This window comes from Aplysia californica, unplaced genomic scaffold, assembly GCF_000002075.1.
Source record: "Aplysia californica isolate F4 #8 unplaced genomic scaffold, AplCal3.0 scaffold00263, whole genome shotgun sequence".
Taxonomy (NCBI): domain Eukaryota; kingdom Metazoa; phylum Mollusca; class Gastropoda; order Aplysiida; family Aplysiidae; genus Aplysia; species Aplysia californica.
This window is the reverse complement of record NW_004797533.1, coordinates 410,791-417,474: the sequence shown is the minus strand read 5'-3', so window position 1 is coordinate 417,474 and position 6,684 is coordinate 410,791. Positions and strand designations below refer to the sequence as shown.

General features: G+C 39.4%; 1 protein-coding gene across 5 annotated transcripts in view; it reads left to right on the top strand.

Annotated features, from left to right (window-relative positions):
• Positions 1 to 6,684, top strand: part of GPB5 (glycoprotein hormone beta subunit) — a 139,807-nt gene that overhangs the window by 52,015 nt on the left and 81,108 nt on the right. For all 5 annotated transcript variants that reach the window (XM_013083933.2, XM_013083929.2, XM_013083930.2 and 2 more), the window contains one exon: positions 2,109 to 2,232. The gene's annotated coding sequence lies outside the window, so the exon portion shown is untranslated. The remainder of the gene's footprint in view (positions 1 to 2,108; positions 2,233 to 6,684) is intronic.

The window sequence follows — 6,684 nt, the reverse complement described above, 5'->3', positions numbered from 1 at the left end:
TTAATAATATTATATATCTCGAAAAAGATGTTCCTCTACATTTTTCGTTTTTCTTTTCTTCAATAAAAATAAATTCACTTTAACTGTGTCTGTGGTATAGCGGTTAAGCGCTTCGCCGTCTCATGCAGAATACCCGAATTCGATTCCTGTGTAGGAGAACTTGATCAGTTTTTTGTTTGTTTTTTTAAATTAGAAGACGTTGTTTTCCTTTCAACCCAGATTGGCCTTGACTGGCAGAATCGAAGCCCGCCTCCTAGAAGATCTGAACTGTGTCAATTTGGGGGTGGGAGGGGGAGGAGGAAAGAAGGGGGATGTAGGTGTATAAAACCATCCATATTGAAATCACATTTCTTGAGGGTCAGGGGAAGATGTTTGTTAACATTGTGTCCGGAAAAAAGTGTAAATATACTCTACTATTATTTTGATCTTGCACTGAACAATTTCATAACTTTTTAATTTAATATTTTACGTCTTGGGTGAATGGGATAGAAGACTTTGTTGTTATTTTTCAGAATTCCGTAATCTTGTGAACGATATTTTCTTATTTCAAAGTATCGTGTTAAGGCGCACTGGCATCAAAGTGCTCGTTTGATTTCTTTGATTAAAATGGTATTTTGAGGATAGATACGGTTCAAAATTTTAGTTTTTAACTGAATTGTTGTTTGATGCTTCCTTAAAGTGAAGAAGTGGCATCATCGAAAAATTCTCAATTGCTTGGCGAAATGTATCCAACCCCCCCCCCATCCTGCTCCTCCTAAAAATAAATACAAAGAAAAACGATACTGTAAAGTTTTTAACGGCAAAGAAAGGAGGAAAGAATTTCAAAAATCTGTAATGATTTTAAGTTCAATTTCTTTTTAAAGTGTAGAAAATTATTGCGAAACTCATTCAGTTGTCTTAAGTTGTGGATGGGCTTGCGTGATTTTAAAAAAATGTTCAGCAAGGAAAGTTAAACGCCAGGGGCAGTTAGCATTATTTTGATTTCTCTAAGCTTCGCACGGAATTGTTTTATTTCAAAGAAAGTGCAAACTCTGTCACTGCGTGTGATCCGGGAATTCTTTTATAAGTCATGTTTCCTTTTTCAAATGAAATATAATTCTACGGGAACAGGGGTGGTAAGTATGTGTGTGGGGGGGGGGGGAGGGGGGTCTGAGTTGAAAGGGCTGCAGGGGGCTTGAATCAAACATGTATTTTTAATGGGGCTAAGGTTCGTTGCTGCTAATCAAAACGCTGTATTTTGCCATGAAATGTGCTTTATTGACCATTATAGATACCGATTGCGTCTTAATCACCCAAGTTAAAGTGAAAATCACAACCATTTCTTTGTCATTTTGAAGAACATTTTGGAGCTATTTTTAGTAAACTCACCAATATCAGCGAGTGAGTGCTGCATTATGTTCGCACGCAGCCTAATGCAACACTGCTTGATTTCAGAGGTAAAATTGGCGCGAACATGGCCATCAAAAATAGGTGACTTCAAAAGCTAGAGATTCCTACTGTACATCAAATTTTCATTTATTCTTCCCTTTCATCAACTTTTTTTTGTTTTGTTTTAGTAAGATCTACACAGAAATATTTTTTTAATAGACACATAAACAGTATTGATTGAGCCAAGAAAAACTAATAAGAATGGTTCCAAACGGGCAGAAAAATGTCTGTTTCTTTGATTTTATTATTTTGAAATAACCTCAGATGAGCATTGTAGTGTCTTACGCTGACAAAACGCCTTTTTATTATTCACAGCAGTTTCGAATTGTCGGCAATTTTCTGTTTTCTTATTATATCTGTTGAACGCGGGGAATTACCTTCTCTTCAGGGTGCAAGATCAACTGTTGATGTAGCTTACTGTGCAAAATAGTTTAGATATTAGAAGAAAACCGATAATCGCCGATTTCTCGAAACTGCCGAGAATAAGAAAAAGGCTTTTTGTCAGCGTACGGTAGTGTAGTGATAACATTGTGATAACGTCTAACCTACAACTCTACAGATGAGCATTGTAGTGATAACATCGTGATAACATCTAACTTATACCTCTACAGATGACCGTTGTAGTGATAACCTCGTGATAACATCGTGATAACATCTAACTTATAACTGTTACTCTGCAGGACATGACCTCGGGATACGTGACTGCTGCACAGTTATCTTCCGATTCCTTCTCACCAACTCGAATCCACCTCACCAGCAGTCCCTCGAATACCTCCCGCCACAAGTAGAGTGGGGAACGTGCAGGTAACTTCGCCCAATTAAAATAATTTGTTCATATATTATATAATATATATACAATATAGATAGATAGATAGATAGATAGATAGATAGATAGATAGATAGATAGATAGATATCTATGTTAATATATATTAATATATTTAAAAAATTAAGCATATTAATAATATTATATATCTCGAAAAAGATGTTCCTCTACATTTTTCGTTTTTCTTTTCTTCAATAAAAATAAATTCACTTTAACTGTGTCTGTGGTATAGCGGTTAAGCGCTTCGCCGTCTCATGCAGAATACCCGAATTCGATTCCTGTGTAGGAGAACTTGATCAGTTTTTTGTTTGTTTTTTTAAATTAGAAGACGTTGTTTTCCTTTCAACCCAGATTGGCCTTGACTGGCAGAATCGAAGCCCGCCTCCTAGAAGATCTGAACTGTGTCAATTTGGGGGTGGGAGGGGGAGGAGGAAAGAAGGGGGATGTAGGTGTATAAAACCATCCATATTGAAATCACATTTCTTGAGGGTCAGGGGAAGATGTTTGTTAACATTGTGTCCGGAAAAAAGTGTAAATATACTCTACTATTATTTTGATCTTGCACTGAACAATTTCATAACTTTTTAATTTAATATTTTACGTCTTGGGTGAATGGGATAGAAGACTTTGTTGTTATTTTTCAGAATTCCGTAATCTTGTGAACGATATTTTCTTATTTCAAAGTATCGTGTTAAGGCGCACTGGCATCAAAGTGCTCGTTTGATTTCTTTGATTAAAATGGTATTTTGAGGATAGATACGGTTCAAAATTTTAGTTTTTAACTGAATTGTTGTTTGATGCTTCCTTAAAGTGAAGAAGTGGCATCATCGAAAAATTCTCAATTGCTTGGCGAAATGTATCCAGAGTAGCTCCGACCTGCTGGACATAGAAATTTTGTCTTACTCGGCTTCATTACTCCTGTATGTGTGAACACCGCATTAGAATTACAAAGTTTTATCAGACATTTTTTTGCCGCTTTGAGTTACTAGGACAATGATGTCAGAAGCCAAATGTTCAGTCCTCTCTGTCAAAATCGTATCAAATCTATCAAAATATTTTAAGTATCACACACAAAAGGTTATTTAAGGTACAGTTTAAAATCTGTATGGGGTCTGAATTCGTTTGCCCTTTAAGTTTTTGTTGTTTTTTGTTTTGTTTTGTCTTATTTTGTGTTGGACTCATTGTCTTGACAAAAAAAGAATTGATGGGAAGGTCAGGAGGGGGTTGGGTGCTTGTATTAGAAATGGCCTAAAACTAATTTCGCCAAAAAGCGCTTTAATGTCCTTTTATTTTTACTCTTACGAACATAATTTGTTGGAATCGAAACCACTGCCAGGGTCAAGCTTAACTAAGATAGGGGCAAAAGGCTTGTTTTCACGCATTTCTGCAAGTCCGGAATTTTCTTGGATTTCATTCAATTCGGAAAGCAATTTCCCCACTTCATATTTTATTTCTCAGCAGAATGATTATTGTAGCCTGTCCTTGTCCAGTTAATCGAGGTTGTAAACTAGGTTGATTCCTTCATGGCTGCCCCTTTTGACACCGCTTCGGTACATAATTATTGTGTAATAAAGCTCTTCCAAAGATCTTCTCTATACTTACTACCAGGATTTGTGGCGTCGGTGGCCTAGTGGTTAGTGGACTCGTAATCGTGAGATTGCTGGTTCGGGGGTTCGAGCCTCAGTTCGGTCCGACACTGTGTCCTTGGGAAAGGCTCTTCACACAAATTTCCCACTTGGGTCGGTCCTTTCGGAGAAGTACGTTAAACTCGGAGGTCCCGCCACTTAAATAACCTAATATAGTTGATAGGGGCGTTAAACCTATACCAGTTTACCATTTCTACCAGGATTTGTTGAGCCGTTGCAGTTATTGCTGTTATTTTATCATTGCACACAGTAATGCAGTGCTATTGTTGGGGGGGGGGGGCGGTTCTTTCTTTTCCAACTTGAAACTGTTCGTTAATTTTAGTCTAGTGGTAAGGTCTGAGGCTTTCCACAACATAGTTTTGTGCTCTGTTAGAGGTTTTTCGAGGCAGGAAATGCTTGCTTTTCTCCTCTGTTCAAGTATCTAGTTGTACGAATGTTCTGGTAATAGATAGGGACATGATATTCTGAAAGAAGAGGCCTTTTTACATGGCGTACAGCAGTGTGGGAGCCTTAATTGTTAGTTTTGGGTTTTTTGTTTTGTTTTGGGGTTAAGGTTGTTGTTGTGGTTGTTTTTGTTTGTTTTTTTTGGGGGGGGTTCAATATGAGTGTTTCACACCTCCATTGATATTCGTTAGATTAGAGGACTTCGAGGCTGCCTGTCAGAGCTAACTCAGGCCAAGAGTGATACAACCATCCAATCAAAGAGAGCGAGATACTCGGTAAAATTACGTCCACACGGGAATCAAACTCTAATCTTTTGCATGCAACGGCTAAGTACCTTGCCGCTACACCACAGACGACGGTGTAAGCCTTTGAACTGCAGTGATTCACAACAGTATAGTTCCTATACTGATACATGTATTTTTGCTTCATGACAACTTGACTTACAATGCGTAACCCTATCGTCGTGTTTTACGATCGTATCCATAAGACTAGGGGAACTCTGTGCCACCACTTTCCAAAGAGGACATTTACTCGTCAATCCGATCAGTACGCTTTGCACAGCAGTCTGTCAAAACAATTTTTTGAGAAATACTGAAAGAGATCTTCGTACTAGAAGCATTCTAAAATGTGAAGAATACAACCCCGGGAGTACAAAATGACCCCAGGGCGTACGGATAGGGTTGAGACATTCATGGATAGGCAATTAAACCCCCGGCAGCCAGAACCTCCGTAGTGTAGCCGTGATGCTTCTCTGTTGCATGAAGATGATGAGAGTTCTATTTGGGTGTGGCGAGAGATTTTAATCGAGTTTCTCCGTCTGTCTGCTGGGTCATGATGTCCCTCTCAGAACTCTATGGTTACCTCGACTAGCAGGTCGAATAAATTGTGTTAAAGATGACGTAGAACATCTACAATTACATGATCATTTCATGGATTACCTTGCTTTGAGGAAGAATTGGGGCAGATGGGTCGTGCTCTTTTAGAAGCTGTTCAAGATTCGTTTAAAATAAAATAAAAATTCAGGAATACATTTAAATTATGCAGCTTCTGTGTTGTTTGTGTACGCCAGCTTGTGTTTGTATTATAGTTTCCTAGACTGTGCACTCTGATGTGGTTTTGATTCTCTATTAAGGGCGCCATTTGTCTTAATTTGAAACCAAATGAAGGAAGGTTGTTGTTTTTGTGTGTTTTTGTTGGGGGGTTTTTGTGTGAAGTATTTCGAAGCGAAGTTTTGCAGTGCACGGTCAAGGAATTTATAAGTCAAGTCTATAACCACAGCTGAAACTGTGGAAGACGCCAGTACTTAACTATTGGTAGTTGTAGGGTGTCCACAATAATATGTCGTACCTATTTCCTAACTCTCTCTTACACCATCTTCGTCCACGTAATGTTCCCCATGCACTAATTGGCTGACCTTCGTCCGACAATTATTACCTTCCCCTCGATACCTTGTTGAGTATGAGGACAGAAAAACCAAAACCAAACAAATTGACTGCTACCGTATCGATATGCCCCTAATTGACTTGTACTTTAAGATGTCCCTGTTACTATGCCTACTCCTCCTAGAGCAACCCTAGTGAGGGAGAGAAAGAGAGAGGAGAGAGAGAGAGAGAGAGAGAGAGAGAGAGAGAGAGAGAGAGAGAGAGAGAGAGAGAGAGAGAGAGAGAGGCAGGTGGGGGGACGGGAGGGAGAGATAAAAAGATTTAGAAAGACCGTGGGAGACAAATATAATTTTTTTTAATGAAAGAGAGACAGAAAAATAATATTCAGAGAATAGAGACAACGATAGAATGACTTAGAGAGGGAGATAACGAGAGATAGAGAAAGAGAGAGTGAAAGAAAGAGAGAGGGGGAAGAGAGACAGAGATCGAGAGAGAGAGAGACAGACAGAGATAGAGAGAGACAGACAGAGACAGAGATAGAGAGAGACAGACAGAGAGAGATCCGAATCAGGCTAACAGATAGAGCAGACACCGGCGTCTATGGATGACACAATTAGCCGACAGGATATGCACGTATTGTCAACGACCGGCCAAGCTCATCAATTAATCAGGTGCCCTGCTGCAAACTCCGGCCTCTGTGCATGACCAGTCATAAACCTGGGAGGTCTATCCCGCCCCCTGCAAATAGGCCACTTCCTGTCTCTGTTTCTCTTTGGGACAGCAGGCTGAAAAGCTTTAACCTTCTCTGTCTCTCTGTCTCTCCCTCTGTCTCTCTCTGTCTCTCTGTCTCTCTCTCTCTCTGTCTCTCTGTCTCTGTGTCTCTGTCTTTCTGTCCCTCTGTCTCTTTCTCTCTGTCTTTCTGTCTGCTTCTCTCTCTCTCTCTCTCTCTCTCTCTCTCTC